Raw genomic sequence first — 15121 nt, 5'->3', positions numbered from 1 at the left:
CGTTCAAAGCTATGGGAAAGCATACAGCCCGTACCTGACTTGCCCTTAACGGCTGGCCACCCCGCTTGGGCATGCAGAGAGGCTGGAAAAGCGTGCCAGCTCAGCAGGGAGTTAATCCTCACTGATGAGCAAGTGTGTTTCCACACCGAGTGCTACTCAGTTTGCAAAAATGCCATCTAGTTTTTAATGCCCATGAAAGAACAAAAAAAAAAAAAAAAAGCAAAACCCCAAACCAGAATACCTAAGCTGCCACTTCAGACATTATTATTTTTATTATATTTCAGAATTTATTAAATCCAGACACCCCTGCCAAATGGTGCCAGGCACCCATGTCAATAGGCTCCTGATGGGGCACACAGGTTGCTGCTATGCCCCATTACTGCCCCATCCTGAAGCTGTACCCCAGAAACCACCAGCCCTCCTGCCTCTGGGGTATAGCTCCTGTTCTGAGGGGTTTCCTCACATTGTAGCAGCTATTTAATGAAAATCAATAAAATTACAAGCTCACACAATCTGCTTCTGCCAGAAAGAAAGGGCGGGGGGGATGGAGGGGTGGGATGGGGGTTGCCTTTCTGCAGCACAATCCTCTAAATGATCAAGACTGGTCTCAGAGTAGTTGTAACAGTGGCTCAATAGTTCAAAAGAAAGGTCTTGCCTGTGTCTTTTCTGTTCATACTTTATTCAGTTTGTTATTGGTTTTTTTTTTTTTTTGATCTTTTTAAACCATGTATGGATGGCACAGAAAGACTTCACCAAAACAGTAGGATTCCCCAGCCTTTTCTCTTTTGTAGTAACATGTTTATCCAGTTATAAGTCAGACTTCTCCTGTGCAAAGAACTCCAGGCTGTCAAAAACCCTGCAAATGTTTTACTAAAAGTGTATATTGAGAAAAGAAACTACTTTTAACGTGTGTTTTATTTCCTGGGATCCAACTTTTCCGTGCCTTCCCCCCCTTCCTATCATCCATTTTGTGTCTAAAACAGTAGTGGCTGAGCAAAGGGCGCAAGCTGTCTTCGTCTAAGTGCAGAAGATGCATGCTCCTACAGTTCATGTACATTTCATAGTCATGAATTGTGGAGAAGACAAAAACTTCAATAAAAATGAGCTTAAATCTTCTTAGAATCATTCTAGGGTACGTTTCTGGCATAATGATAAAAAGGCATTAATTGCAGTCAAAGAAACTGCACTGTATCCTTCACAGTAGAAGGATGTTCAGAGTGAAAAACAACAGAAATAGCACGATAACTACAATAAAGCACACACACCATTCTAGTCTTATTCATTCCGAAGGGTAAGACTTTCAGCCCAAAGTGGTTCACTGTTGTATGCAAACACTCTGTAAAACCAGCTGAAAGCTTGGGATAAACTCATTTGAATCTATCCTTGTTAACAAAGAAACAAGGCAGTAGCAAGAGAAAAACAACAGCGGAAATAATAATAAAGATATTGCCTGTAGGTACCAAAACATCACTTTTTAAAATGATAATTTTCTCACTGATTAGAAAGCTACCAATGGTTACGTTGTGCCACTGAATTTTCCTAGCAGAGGAAAGCCCTGAGAGTTTCCTCAGGGCTGAGAATTCTTTCTTGAAATACTCTCATCTTAACTACGGAAGAAAATTGGTTTTTGAAGACAAAAGTGTGTAGCATGGCAGCCCGTGCTGTTTGGAAAACACTCGTTTCTGAACAGCAAGGCCTGAAACTTCTCATCTGTCAGACAACGTCAGGGTCAACAGATGAAGGATGGTCCTCTCTCTTTCCCCCAAGAAGAAAAAAAGTTTAATAAAGCATAGGAAACTCAGTAACTCCTGTCCCCCTCATTAAACAGGTAGCTCTTCCACCACACACGTGCCTGCAAAATCTACACAAATGCCAAACGCGCAGAACAAGCTGCCTTTATCTGGCACGCACACAATTTTAAGGCTGTCTGCATCTGAGCAGCTGATTATGTGAAAACTTGAGCTGCTCTTCTGCCTGCATAGCTAAACAGATCATCTCCTCCAACTGACAAAACACTCAAGTTATAGTTATTCATATCCATGCCCTTCATGACAATCTCAAGTAATCAAAAGCAATCAGATCATTACAAAAGATCAGGCTGGGCAGACAAAGTGTTGAAATTCAGCCTCCCTGGGAAAACAAATTCACATTACCAGATGATTAAATGCTCATTGTTGATTGTCTAATACTTGGGGATATTTCTAAAGACCTTCTTCTCTGTTTTGCATCCTCTCTACCCTTAGTGCCCCTCCTTGAATCCAGTTCTCAGCCTACATATCTGGCTCCAGTCCTCATAGCTCAGCCCCAGCAGCAACTTGAGCATATCAGAAATCCCATCTTGTTTCCAATCACCTTTTTAGCAAGGAAGAGTATGTCACAAACCAACCCTTGCCAATGCTGCAATGGCTGCAGAGCTGCTCTGGCCTTTGCCAGGCCCCTGAGACAACTGGATTTCCTCTTTGCTCCTCTGCTGGGTCTCTACTGCTACAGCACCCAGCTCTGTATGAAGTCTTTCATACCGTCGGTTTTGCTGAAGCCTTTCCTATGTTAGGTTTGAAAGTTGCCCCATCTCCTTAGAAACATGAGACATACACAGCAGCCACAGCCTGGACTATTTGCTCTCGTTACAATAGCAATGAACAATGTTGTGTAATTTACAACTGTGCAAACAATGGCATGACAACTGCTCAGCAGCATCGGTGTTGAGATGTTGTTAGAGTCAAACTGGTATGAAGCTATCGCATTCCGCTGCAAATTAGTATGATCCACGAGCTGCATCCTCAGCAGGTAGGAAAAGCACAGGCTTTGAATAGAAAACATCAAAACAATGAAAAAATCTAGTGTTTTGTGGAGTGGAAGCGGGATGTTCAGAGTGTAGTCTGAACTTTTCAAGTCACTGCCAACGTTCTTTGTTAGTACCAAGAGGAAATGAATATTCAAGTGCCTTTGAGGCAGTCCCACTCCCTTTTAGAAATAAAGATCTTTACTTTTTGCCCCTTTCAAAGAGAGGCTGCATCCATCGTGGTGACCAGCAAGCCCAGCAAAAGCCTGCCAAGAACTGAGCACAGGAGGGCACGCTGCCATTCCGGATCAATTTGCTATCAGGGCTGCTTCTCAGCATGTCTCAGGGGGCTCGTCAGCCCCGACGAAACGTGCCAAAATGCAATCTGTTCAGGTCTGGTAGGCAGTAAGGGCACTGCACCTCATCTCTTGGTGCGTGTATGCTGCAGATTAGCTCAAGTGAAACATTGAAAAGGTTATTTAACAGCTGTGGGGGCAGATAAGCAAGAGTACAGGAGCAGTTAGGAGATGACCATGAAGAAACGTCTTGCTTACTGCTCTAATAAGAGTTAGTGAAGACGGTCCATTCATCTTGAATGTTTTCTGTACGAAAACAAATTCTCCCCCACCAATATATAACATCTACATGGATTAAAAGGGAAGCTTTGTGGCAGGTGGTCTACTGCTCAAACGACACTAAAAATCCCGAATTGCAGTGCCCATTGCGGCTGTCTCTTCCTCCTAACAGCACTGCTGCCCTCGCAAATTGCATGTTTTCTACTAGCAACATCTCTAATCCCATCAGCAGTAACTGAACTAATAAGCGTAGTTACTGAAGTCAAGATTGGCAAGGATATTTTTAAGCAGGCCATTTCCAGATTGGATTTCCATCTCTTGCAGACACTGTTCTTGAGACACAGCCACATCCTATAAACTCACAGTTAAATTCACAGAGCCTAGCAGAAAACAGGGATTGCCAGTGAATCATGTGCCCTGCAACATCAATGATCTTAAACCACAAGATTTTTTTTTTCCCATGAATTTCTTATCCCTTCAAATTCAAATCCAGGCAAAAATCTGTAGGGCTTCCCATGCACAGGCACAAGCAATCCAGTTCAGTCAGCTTCAAAGATTATCATGATTATAAGGGAGCAGAACAAGTGAATGGGAAAATATAGGCTTGTGTCCAGACAAATAGTAGATACGGAAACAAGTTCTTCCCGTTTTCATGAGTTTTGTCACAAAACTAGTATTTTGGAACATGAACTGTTTGCATGCTCTGGTCAGCCAAGTGGAAAAGGCTTATGAGAGGCTCACTGACCCCCATGTAGGACACTGTGCAGCTGCATCACCTCACAATCACCCATGTCCTTCCTTGGCCAGGATATCGGGATCCTTGGGTCCCCACCACAGGGCACGTCAGCTGGGCACAGCCACAGCCCACGGGGGACGCGATGGCTGCAGCTGCGCCCTGCCCTAGGATGCAGGGGCTGTTCTGTTGACTGCACGGGGGGGCAGAATTGCCAACACACTGTGCTGTGCCTACATCCAGCTGTGAGACAGTCCCATCTGTGCATCCTTTAAAAATCTGCTTTTCTTCTGATGTAGAAAATTTTAAGTACTACCAAGGATGCTAACATAAATAGCCCTTCTGTAGACAGACTGTCTGCAGTTTTACTTCCCCTGTAGCTTGTAGCTGAAGCATTAGTGTAGTCACAGAACTGCTTTTCTGCAGCGTTGGTCTACGACAGAGTTATTGGCAACTCAAGTGCTAGTGAAAAGCAATGTTCTGTAACTCACCTTCAATTCCAATATATCCCAATCACCGTTTTCTAAAGAAACCAAAAAGGTAAACTCAGAACTGACCTCTTGCTGGTGTGCAACAACTGCAATATCCAATGCTGTCAGCTGATGTCTCCATCTGGATAAAATCCCTGTCAGGCATGGCCTCCTGTCACCAGGCTGTGAAGTGAGTGGTGAGGGAGCTCATTTGGCTTTCTGCACTTGCATCTCTTCAGCACTCCGCTCTGAGACAGACTGCTTCTATGCAGTGTGATACAGATGGTGTCAACTGCAAGAGAGAGTTAAAAGCAAAAAGCTCAAAGATGCAAAAATATGCAGAAGGACCTCAAAACTGACAGAAGAGCAGTAAGATCAGGAAGGAAGAGATACACCAACATTTTGGCAGTGAAGAGAAGCACATGTCAATTACTTAACAGGGAAAGTGAGCAACCACATAATACAAAGAAAGCTGAAATCAAACATCGAACTAAAATACTGGCCAGCCACCCTCAGGAAACCATGCTGAAGAATGCATAAGGAAAACTTAGGTATTAACACGTCTGCTTATTTCAGAGCTAGCAAATATAAAAGTAGGTGAGATGTTTTCAGTACACTGCTACAGTGTTTGAAATAACTTTGGTGTGCCAGAAATCCTTTGCCTTTCGGCCAGATGTCATCAGGCTTAGTGAACTTTCCAGTTGGAAGCCAGCACAACTGGGAGCCTTCTGTAGCTACAAAGGAAGTTGAGGGATGCCCTTGTCTTCAATGATTTTCTATCAGCAGATGCATAAATAACAGCTTCTGACATGCTGACCCTTACAAGCATCAGGAAATCTGGAGGGTACCTTAGGGCTCCCCACAAACCCATGATTTTCCAGTAACTCCCAACTATTCTTTCCTGCTCCTCCCTGCATCTCACAGTAGAAAGCAGAAACAGACTTTCAGTCCTGATAAATCCATTTGGTGGTGGAAAGCCAAGTTAAAAACCTAATCAGTGACTTCAAATTCCTCTTGCCAAGAAAACTGATGTTACCAGAAGGGAGGGAAATTGTAATGTGAGCTCACCTGAAGTGCAACTAGTAACTCACAACGCTGCAAATGAAATGATACGTATCCACTATGGGCTTGATCTTTGATTTAATTCCCAGGTAACATGGGTCAGTATGCAAATTTAAACATGTGCCACCTCGCCCTCTGCATTTTAATAAGGCTAAAAAGCTAAATCAAAGTGTGAGAACAGAGCAATAAAATTATTTTTAGATGGCATTCCTAACTGTTTGGTATTATTTTATAGCAATTTGCCAGTCACCAAGCTTCAACAAAAGACATTTTTGAAAATGGCAAATTTAATAACAGCTTCTCACATCATATCTGAGGAGAATAAGATATTCTTCAGTTATTACTACTCTTCTCAGCACACTCATGCAGAATTAAAGAAAAGCAGTTTTCAATTGTGAAGAGATGGCACAATAGGCTATGCTTTGAAATAAAATGCTATTGCCTAGTGTTACAGCCTGTTGAAGTTATTTTTGCTTTTTAAATTGAAAATCCACTTAAAATCAGAGTTCAGTGAACATTCAAGCTGCCAGGCAGCAGTAGTACAGACAGGTGTCTTCTGATGCTTCCAAAACTCATCATTAATAGATATGCTGTCATAGCATTAACGTTGTGTTTAGATGTTCTCTTTCATTAAGATCTGTTTACTACTAAGGTATACAACCCCTCCAAGTTTACAACGTTCTTGCCATTTACAGTATTTCAGGTAATTGAAATCCTAGAGTTTCTGAAAAGTGAGATTTATTCAGAGAAAGGTCAGAACAGTAATAACAGAGCTTAGCTGCTCTGAATATATACACCTGCCTTCAGAAAGATGTTATATCATGAGCGGCTATCACACATCTGTATTGGATGCTCCACTGAGATACATACTGAGATTTAGATAGAGCCAACCATCTATTTTGGAGGTGGTCACTAGATGTTTACTCACAGAAATCCTGACAATTTTTCTGCAAATAGCACAGCAGCCAATGCAATACAATACATATACAAAGAACATTTAAAGACAATTAAATCTCTCCAGTATCATAACTGCTTGTTATAAATCAAGACAAGGTTGTCACTCCTCTTGGATCAAGGTTAATCTCTTCATAACCATTAAATTCAGACACATGCATCATCAAGGATCTATTTTACAGCTTTTCACTCCAATAATCTGTAGCAATATCAGCTGAGCAGGGAGCAGCAAGACATTTCATATTATAGACATGGGAAAGGAAGAAAGGACTCATACCATTATCTGTGGTTTTCATGCTGTACTACTCTGGTCTTTTTAGCTGTACAGGAATAAGAGCAATAGGAATTATTTAGCAAGATGTAGCAGGGTAAAGCTATAAAAACATGGAAAAAAAAGGTAGAAACTGGTACTCTAATTTCACCCTCCTCCCCCAACAAATTATCAGAGACTCTTTTGGCACAGCAACCCAAGTGTTAACCCTATCTCTTCATAAGCATAGATAAAACGTGACAAAGGTGAGCCTTAGTATTCCCAAATGCTGGAAATGAGTGAGTGCTGAATCCCTGCCTATACTCGCTTGTTAACAAGCTGAAATTTTATTTTAGGACATACTTGGCTTTACTAAGTGATAGGTATCTAACAAAGATAGCAAGTTTTCCAGGGAACAACCCTGAACCACAGAAAAATCAGAACCCTATTCTGCTGTTCACATTTCCAGAAATATCAGTAATGAAACAGGGAGAAGTAAAAGCCATATGTTTTGTTAAGAATAGAGACTACTACATAGCTTTGCAAATACAACAAATCAATAATGGCTTTACGCCACCTGAAGATTTGCCCCTGTTCCTCTACAATAAGAATATATCCTGAGTGTCTAACGGGCTGCAAGCAACCTGCCAGGCAGTTTGTGAGAGCGCTGTAAAACCATCCTAGCTCAGAAGTCTAAGGAAAACCAATGATTAACAGAAGATAAATGCTAACTTGAAAACTGTTTCCTCCCCAAAGAGAATTGCTCAAAGGCATATTAATCTAGGCTAAGTGCATTTAGTGACCCGCTAGCATTTGCTGCCAAAAACAGCTGGATTTGAAGTGTTAAGCCTCAGCTTTGATTAACTGTCCAGTAATCTACAATGGCAGCTCTAAAACACAGAACAGGCTTATCTTTACAAGGGGAAAGAAATCAAAATGTTTCCTCTCATTAACTTTTGGAAAAAAGCTAATTGGAGAGGCAGCAGATACACAGATCAGATTAACAGAGAGAAGAGACACTGACTTTAGTCTTTTTAGCAGCAGGAGCAAGCAGTGTAAATTTTAGACTAATTGTCCTGCTTCAGTGTTACCAGAGATATTTTTGGTGTCCAAGATAAAACTCACAGCAGTGGCACATTTAGCTTATACAGTACAGTAACGAAGGAAAAGCTGAATAGCTTATCCTACATTTAATGAAATTCACAAGATCCTCCAAGATCCTTCCTGCATGAAATGGCTACACTGATGATGTGAACACTCCCTGGGAGCACTCACGGGGCTGCAGAACGCATAAAGTAATGACTTACAGCACCAGGCTCCACAAAATTGACATGTACCATTCCAAACAATCCACTAAATCAGGTTCAAAATAGACTGTACGCAATTTCAGTGAATTAGAAGTTCAGTGAGTTATTCCACTGAAATACATTTCCCAAAGCAGCATTTTCAGGGATTAGAGTCACCAACCTTTGTTACAAAAGGTGCAATTACCTGGCAGTAAGTCACACACACCTGCTGAGGGAGGTGACTGAGGCTTTTTGTGAAGAACCACATAGGCACCTCACACTTTAAATGGGATGAAGGTTAAGCTTCTTAAATTCACACAGAAAAACATCATCACACTTAAACACCCCACATGCTGCCTCATCTCCCACAGCCGAAGGGCTGGGAGTTTCCTCACGGGGATGCAGTGAACGCAGGGACCCCGGGCAGAGCTGAGGGAGGGTGGCTTTGGCACCCAGGTGAGCGCACACAAAAGCACGCGTGGCTTTGGCATAGCCGGGAAGGCTTCTGCTCTCAGCGAGGCTCTGACTCTGTTTCTCCCCCTTCTGGCAGAAAACACTAAACGTGCAGGATTTGGAACTACAGCTTTAACCAGATTCAATGCTTTGTGTACAGCCCGTGGGGAGAACTGGAACTATACAGGAGCAGGTAGCCCATGTACCTGGTTTGCTTTTTGCGGTAGCTTTTCTGATCCTGGTACATAACATCTCCCTGTTAAGAAGCTCTGCTGGCGTTTCAGCCCAGAAGAGATTGACATTGGCTTCAGAGGACTCCCTCAGGCACTTTTTCCACATGCACAGCTTCCCAATGCATAATTTCCCTGGCATGCCTTTACCACTCAGCCAGTTGTGTGCTCATGGCACCGTCACAACATGATCATACTTATCCGAACAGACAAATGCAACAAAAGACCATCCATCATTTAACGCAGCTGTGCAGCTGGGACCAAAGCCATCAGGTCTGAGTACTGTGGTCATGTCTGCCCTGCCCCTGCACAGACTGGATCTCAAACAACTGGTGGTCCTTCCACCCACAGCCCCGCTAAGTGACTAATTGTGCTAAGTGTACTGCTGGGCAACTGGATTAAACACAAAACTGACAGCAGTCCCACGGAGCTTTCGCACAGATCCCCTCCAATGGCATTTCTCTTGTAGCCTGACGCAGCATCCAGGCAAACCGGGCTTCCAGGCCAGGTAGGGAACAATATCAAACCACAAATACAGGTGAAGACAAATACTACTCTCTCTACCTGAAACAAGTGGCAACCAGCTTGAACTACTCACTGTCAAGTGAGGGAACATGAGGAGAAGCCTTGCTGACAAGGCATTATGGATGGCCATGTTATCTGCCAAGATTTAACTTTAAATTCATCCATATGCAAGCCAACAGTGAGGCAGGAAAGAGAGCAGCAAGCTTTTCATCCAGGAGGAAGGGACACAGCAGCAGAGCCAGGTGTCAGTAAGAATAAGAGAGTCCTGCCTGTGACATGGTCAGCACAAGGCAGCCAGGTGTCTAAATAGCATGGAAAACACTTCATGGAAAGAAACATGCCATCGAAAGAGAATAAATTTTATTTGCTGATTATCTCCATTTTCTTTAACCTGCATTAAGTCTTCTGAATTGGCATTTATGCCTGCCTTAACCTCTTTCAGGTACAAAGAAAATTTGAACCTTCTTTTTGAAAACAGGCAAATGGAGATAAAGTCTTCAGCATACCAAACACTCCCCTTATTCCCATAGCCCCACACCAACCTTTTCAATATAGTAAGTGTGCCTACAACATTCCTTATCACTACTGCATATTCAGGATCACCATGTGTTAAACCCATCATCTGCAGTACTGAGGATAATATAGGTTGGAAATGAGTAAAGTCATTCAAAAGAATAACATATTGGCGAGATTTTAAATATCAGGTCTATCAACACTATCTTAATTTTACAGGGTGCATACAACAGCATTATAAAAACCTCTCTGCCCTTGGGAAGGAGTGCAACTTGCTTTAACTTCATAGCATCATGGATTTTCTTAATCTTTCCTGAGAGCGTTGGAATGATTCTATAAACTTCCTTTCTTATCTTGCAAATGAATTCAGAGCTGCAAATATGGCTCTAGAGGCTGATTCCCCCTATGTCTGCACTCTATTTAATTATGTTCAAGAAAAAGCAGCAGCAGCTGAGGACAGAAGGCTGCTGCTCTGCCAGTGTAGTGCTCACCATCATTGGAAACAGGAGTAAATGCACTGCAGATGCGAGGACACCGGGGATCTGTCTGTTGCTGTGAAGTGCCCCTAAGAATCCACCAGAGAGGGCACTGCAAGCGGAACTGCAGACCCCTATACTCTGGTCTCGATGTGTTTCTAAGTCTTGGAATAACTCACAAGAGAAAAGCCAAATGCTGTTACGTACCCCCAAATGGTTCGTCTAACATTCTGGAGCTGGGGAACAAACACATGACCAGAAAAAAAGCTACAATCAGTCGCTTGGCGCCGTGCCACCAGCCATAAGCATGATTGATACTACATTTGGTTCCATTAGATACAATCCCTGTAATAGAGCTATCAGCACCTTAGGAACAAAATCTCTTTTCTGATTGCCATTTTCAAGGTCACCTTTGTAGCGCACCAAGAGTTTTAATTGAAGAGAACTTCTGTCGCGGGTTATCTGCCCCAGTGGGGTTCTGAGACTTCAGCCTGAACTGTATTTTGTCCCCATTTATAAGCTACATTGAAGTTTCCATTGTCCACATTTATCTCCTGTGCAGTTCACTTGCTGACAAGTCACCCTTTGAGATTAATAATGCTTACACAATTTTCTCTTTCTGCTCTATGATTTTTGCTTCTTTTGTCAATTGAAGAGCTTTCAAAAAGTCATTTTCTCGACTTTCCAATTTCTTTTATTCAGCTTTTCAAAATGGTTTCTTTATGACCTGCTATATTTTTTGGAAGTACAGAGCTGTTTATTTGGCATCGTAAACAGATGGGGAGGCTGAATTAGATTTAGTCCTTCCTTGATCAGGACTGGGACATTCTTCCAAACTTCTTAATTTGTCCTGTTCTGCTGACGTGTTTTTCAGAGTGCAGCTGTTAAATTAATAGGCAAAGTGAGATGAGCAATTGTGAGGAATCATCCTGGAGCACCTAGATCTTTCCTCATGCAAACCTGCGTGATTCAAGGGAAACCTCAGGGATTCAATGCAAAAAGGGATAGTTGTGCTATGCTAAAGAGGCTTATAAAACTACCAGTTTTGAAGCTGAACAAACGCAACAGACCAGTGGTCTGGTTTCTGTGGACACTATTTTATTTGCTCTGGCAAGAAAGAGAAAACACAGTTTCCACACTGTCTGCATTCAGCAGCATTTATCATTCATTATATACTGGAACAGATCTGCTCAGAGCCACCTTTAGCTCTGCATCACCACCACTCTGCACCATCAAACATGATTGATAAAAACTGCTTCATGTCAACAATACTTGTTGGAGCATCAGCTATGTGACCAACCATCCTATTTAAAGCCAAATCCATTCCCCAGGAAATCTTTTCCAATACTTTATACTCCTCCTCCACTTTCACATAGGTAGTGCAGATTTCTGAAGTCACGGAAATGCACACATTTCACTGCCGACTTTCCAAAACCTTCCTCATGCTGCCTGAGGACAGCAACTCTGACTCCCCCCCCAGACAGGGATGTTTGCTACCCATGAAGCATGCGCACCATAGCTCAGCATCAGTGGCAGATCAGCCACCAGATGAGCCCAGCACCAAGATTACCAAACCCTGTGTGTGGTGGGACCTACAGCAAGGTGCAAAACTGGTCTCAAGTGGAGAGGGACCAACCACAAGATCACTTTGATATTATCACGAAGAATGAAACCCTTGAGAGCTCCTGCAACAAACATATTAAACTACTCACAGCCAAAAGCTGAAGTGCTCTCATGGAACATTGCTTTTGGCTTAATAAACTGTTGAGTTTTTAGCTACATCTAGTGACTATTGTGAAAACATAATATCTGTAACAATACTCCAGAGATGAGCAAGTTAATCAGAAGCCCAACAGAAGCAGATGACTTTCTTCAGTCTGTTCTGTCTTTTTGGTTGCTTGGCTCTAATGAAGCTTGCCTTTTACAATTACCTGTAATTTGGTTTGTGTTGCAATAGCCCTGAAGTTGCAAACTGACAGAAGCCCTCAACAGTCCGAAGTTGTTTTTAGCTTAAGCTATTCTCATGGTAAAAATGGTGCTCAGTGAGCATAAGATTTAACATTAAGATACACACCTTCTTTAATTTCCTCCCCCCAAACATAAATAATTCCCTGTGAATATGCCTTCCCTACTGGAGAAGAAAGCCCAACAGTGAATTTAGCTCTGAAATATGAAAGCACAGCAAGACATTTTAGAAAGGCAGCTTCTGATGGTGGGCAAAATATTAGTAGGTATAAAATCCAGAACAGAATCTGTCCCCAGCCACTAGCTTGTTTTGCTCTGTTTTCCTCCTGAGGCTGATTTTTGTTCTCCTGGCAGCCAAATTCCTCTATATCAGAGCTCTTTTGCAGACAATCAAAGTAATTTAATTCCTATATTTCAAAAAACTGGAAGAATGCTATTTTCCTGATCAGTATTTCTGGGGGGTACAAAAAAAAAAAAAAAAGAAAAATCGCCTTCTATTGAGGGTAGCACAGCAGAACAATATTCTAGATCTGTAGGTCCTTCTGTTGCATCTTCATCCCTTTCCTTTCTAATTCACATCTTTGCTGTCTTCTTCAATGGCTTTGTTCAAGAAACACTGTCAAATCCCTGGCATTTATATCACAGCATTTCAGCAACTCACCATATTACCAGAGGCTGAACAACATTACATCTGCAAGTATCTTGTCATTACTTCCTAATGTATTTACAGTGATTCCAGGGGTCAGTCATCACATCCACGGATAAATCTATTTAAAGAGCTATTTCTATAGAGGAAAAAAAAAAAAAAAGAGAAAAAAAAAAACATAATTTGAAACTCTGAAGGACCTCAAAGGGCTTAAAGAAAACAGCTTCTGAAGATTTCCTTCCGTAGTCCTTAAAAAAGCAAAAAGTTACAGAAGCAACTGCAAATTGTGCAAATTCAATCTCCAGGACAGAATAATGTGCGTTGTTATCCCAGGCAAAATAATTATAGAAAAACAAGTGAAGAAACATTTCTGGCTGCTGTGGTACCTAGCTATTAGAAAATAAATGTTAAATCAATTTAAATGCTAGCTCCTAGCACAAGCCAGAATTTGCTGATCCAGCAGCTTGCAGATGGATTCATATGTTGGTCAACACTGGTCTGATTCAGCGTATCATCCAGCAATCAATATCTCCCTTTCTCATATTCCAGCAATCCAAAAACTGTATTTAAATGCTATCCACTTCTATGTGCTGCCAAATATAACCTCATTTCACCTAAGCCACTGCTTTCTAGGCCAAATGTTCTTTCCTGAGGATAACACAGGCCAATCGTGCCCACACCAGATCAAGACTTGTCCAGCCTTACCTTACTTTGCTCCACCAGCCACAGACAAATCCCTCACCATAATCCAAATATATAATGTTGAATGTTATTGTTGCTACTATTACCACCCAAATACAAATTTGTCAGGCTCAGTTACACAGTACACCCTGAACATGCAAACAACCAAGAACATGTCTTCCTTTCTCGAAGGGGAATGTAAACTTATTACATGTAACAGACTTAATAGGAGTAAAACTTACTAAACAGCTCACAGAAATGAAAATACAACTGCCTTGTATGGTGCCTGTCATCTTCAGGTATTAAAACATTCTGCACAGGACACTGACATTATCCTTTCATTTCACAGGTGGGAAAGCAAGGGAGCATGCAAATTAACCACAGCCACCAGTAACCAAGCCAAGAAAAAAACTTCTTAAATTCTATTCCCAAACTCCACCTATGAGAGTCCACAGATTATCAGAAATACAATTTTGATGGAGTCTCCATCAATTTCTGTGACCTTTACATTCTAACACTACTAGCAGAGCTAACATCTGACCTCTGCTCCCTGCCCTTGGCCAGGGATTTGATTCATATGTCAAGACATACAGTGACATATTTTAGTATATTTTCTTTCTTTCTTGTGCAGTTTTTTGAATTGATTTGGGATGAATCTTTGCCTTGTGGCAAAATTACATGCCAGATTACAGCAACATCAAGTAAATGTGTTTTACTAAGCTTCCTTATACATGAGAAAAAAAAACATTACTAACTCTTAATCTCAAAAATAACTGAATATTTCTTTTTTACCAAGCATCAAATTCTTCCATAAGAATACTTTGTCACTTGTCTATTTTAATGCCATTCCCAAAACCAGCATATACATGCTACTTCACATTTGTTTCTAACATAGCATACAGCAGGACACAAAGCATAAGAGATTGCTTTGAAACTAAGAGGTACCCAAGTCTTTCTTGAGTCTGTAGATAACAGTCAGAATGAAATCCACATTTCCAAACAACGCTTCTCAAAGCAATAGTTTCAACAAAGGGGGATTTTCCAGGCAAAAACTCAAAGCCTATTCAGAACAGCACAAGATAAATCCAAAAGCAAGGCTACAACATAAATTAAGGTCCATCCAGGAGACAGGGACAGAGAAGAAATAGGAGACAGCCACAGCTATAGCATGCCTGGCATGAGGCACAGAGGCATGCTCAGGGTTCAGTTGAGACTGGGCTCTTGGGCCATGTGTAGGGGCTGCAGGTGGAGGCTCCAGGTGAGGCTGGTCAGGGTCACTGAGAGCCATTAGCACCTGCAAAGCCCTGATACTGGAATGGAATCAACATTTGCAAAAATGTGTGTGATTTTGGGGGGTGATTTTTTACCGTCTCTGCTTTAGGAGCTTAATTTAAAAATGTGATTTTTGTTTCTTTTTTTTTCAAACAGTACTGCTTAGAGCAGAGGCTACATTGCTAGAGCTACAAAGTGCGTTTCCTTTGCCTGCCTTGAAGTGATCACCTCAAGGTGACCAACATCAC

The 15121-nt window shown here is 41.8% G+C and overlaps 1 long non-coding RNA gene across 4 annotated transcripts in view; it reads right to left on the bottom strand.

Moving 5' to 3' along the window:
* LOC121068127 overlaps window positions 1–15121 on the bottom strand; it is a 60541-nt gene that overhangs the window by 30044 nt on the left and 15376 nt on the right. For 3 of the 4 annotated variants that reach the window (XR_005818636.1, XR_005818635.1, XR_005818633.1), the window contains exons 4-5: window positions 6854–6896; window positions 4648–4852 (exon numbers count right to left, since the gene is read on the bottom strand). This is a non-coding gene — a long non-coding RNA (uncharacterized LOC121068127). Of the gene's footprint in view, window positions 1–4647; window positions 4853–6853; window positions 6897–10324; window positions 10546–12935; window positions 13060–14546; window positions 14804–15121 lie in introns of those variants that run through there. The other variant, XR_005818634.1, reaches the window with a different exon arrangement.

The sequence above is a fragment of the Cygnus olor genome, chromosome 3, assembly GCF_009769625.2.
Source record: "Cygnus olor isolate bCygOlo1 chromosome 3, bCygOlo1.pri.v2, whole genome shotgun sequence".
In the NCBI taxonomy this organism is placed as follows: domain Eukaryota; kingdom Metazoa; phylum Chordata; class Aves; order Anseriformes; family Anatidae; genus Cygnus; species Cygnus olor.
The sequence above is the reverse complement of the archived record's forward strand: the minus strand, read 5'-3'. Positions and strand labels throughout refer to the sequence as shown.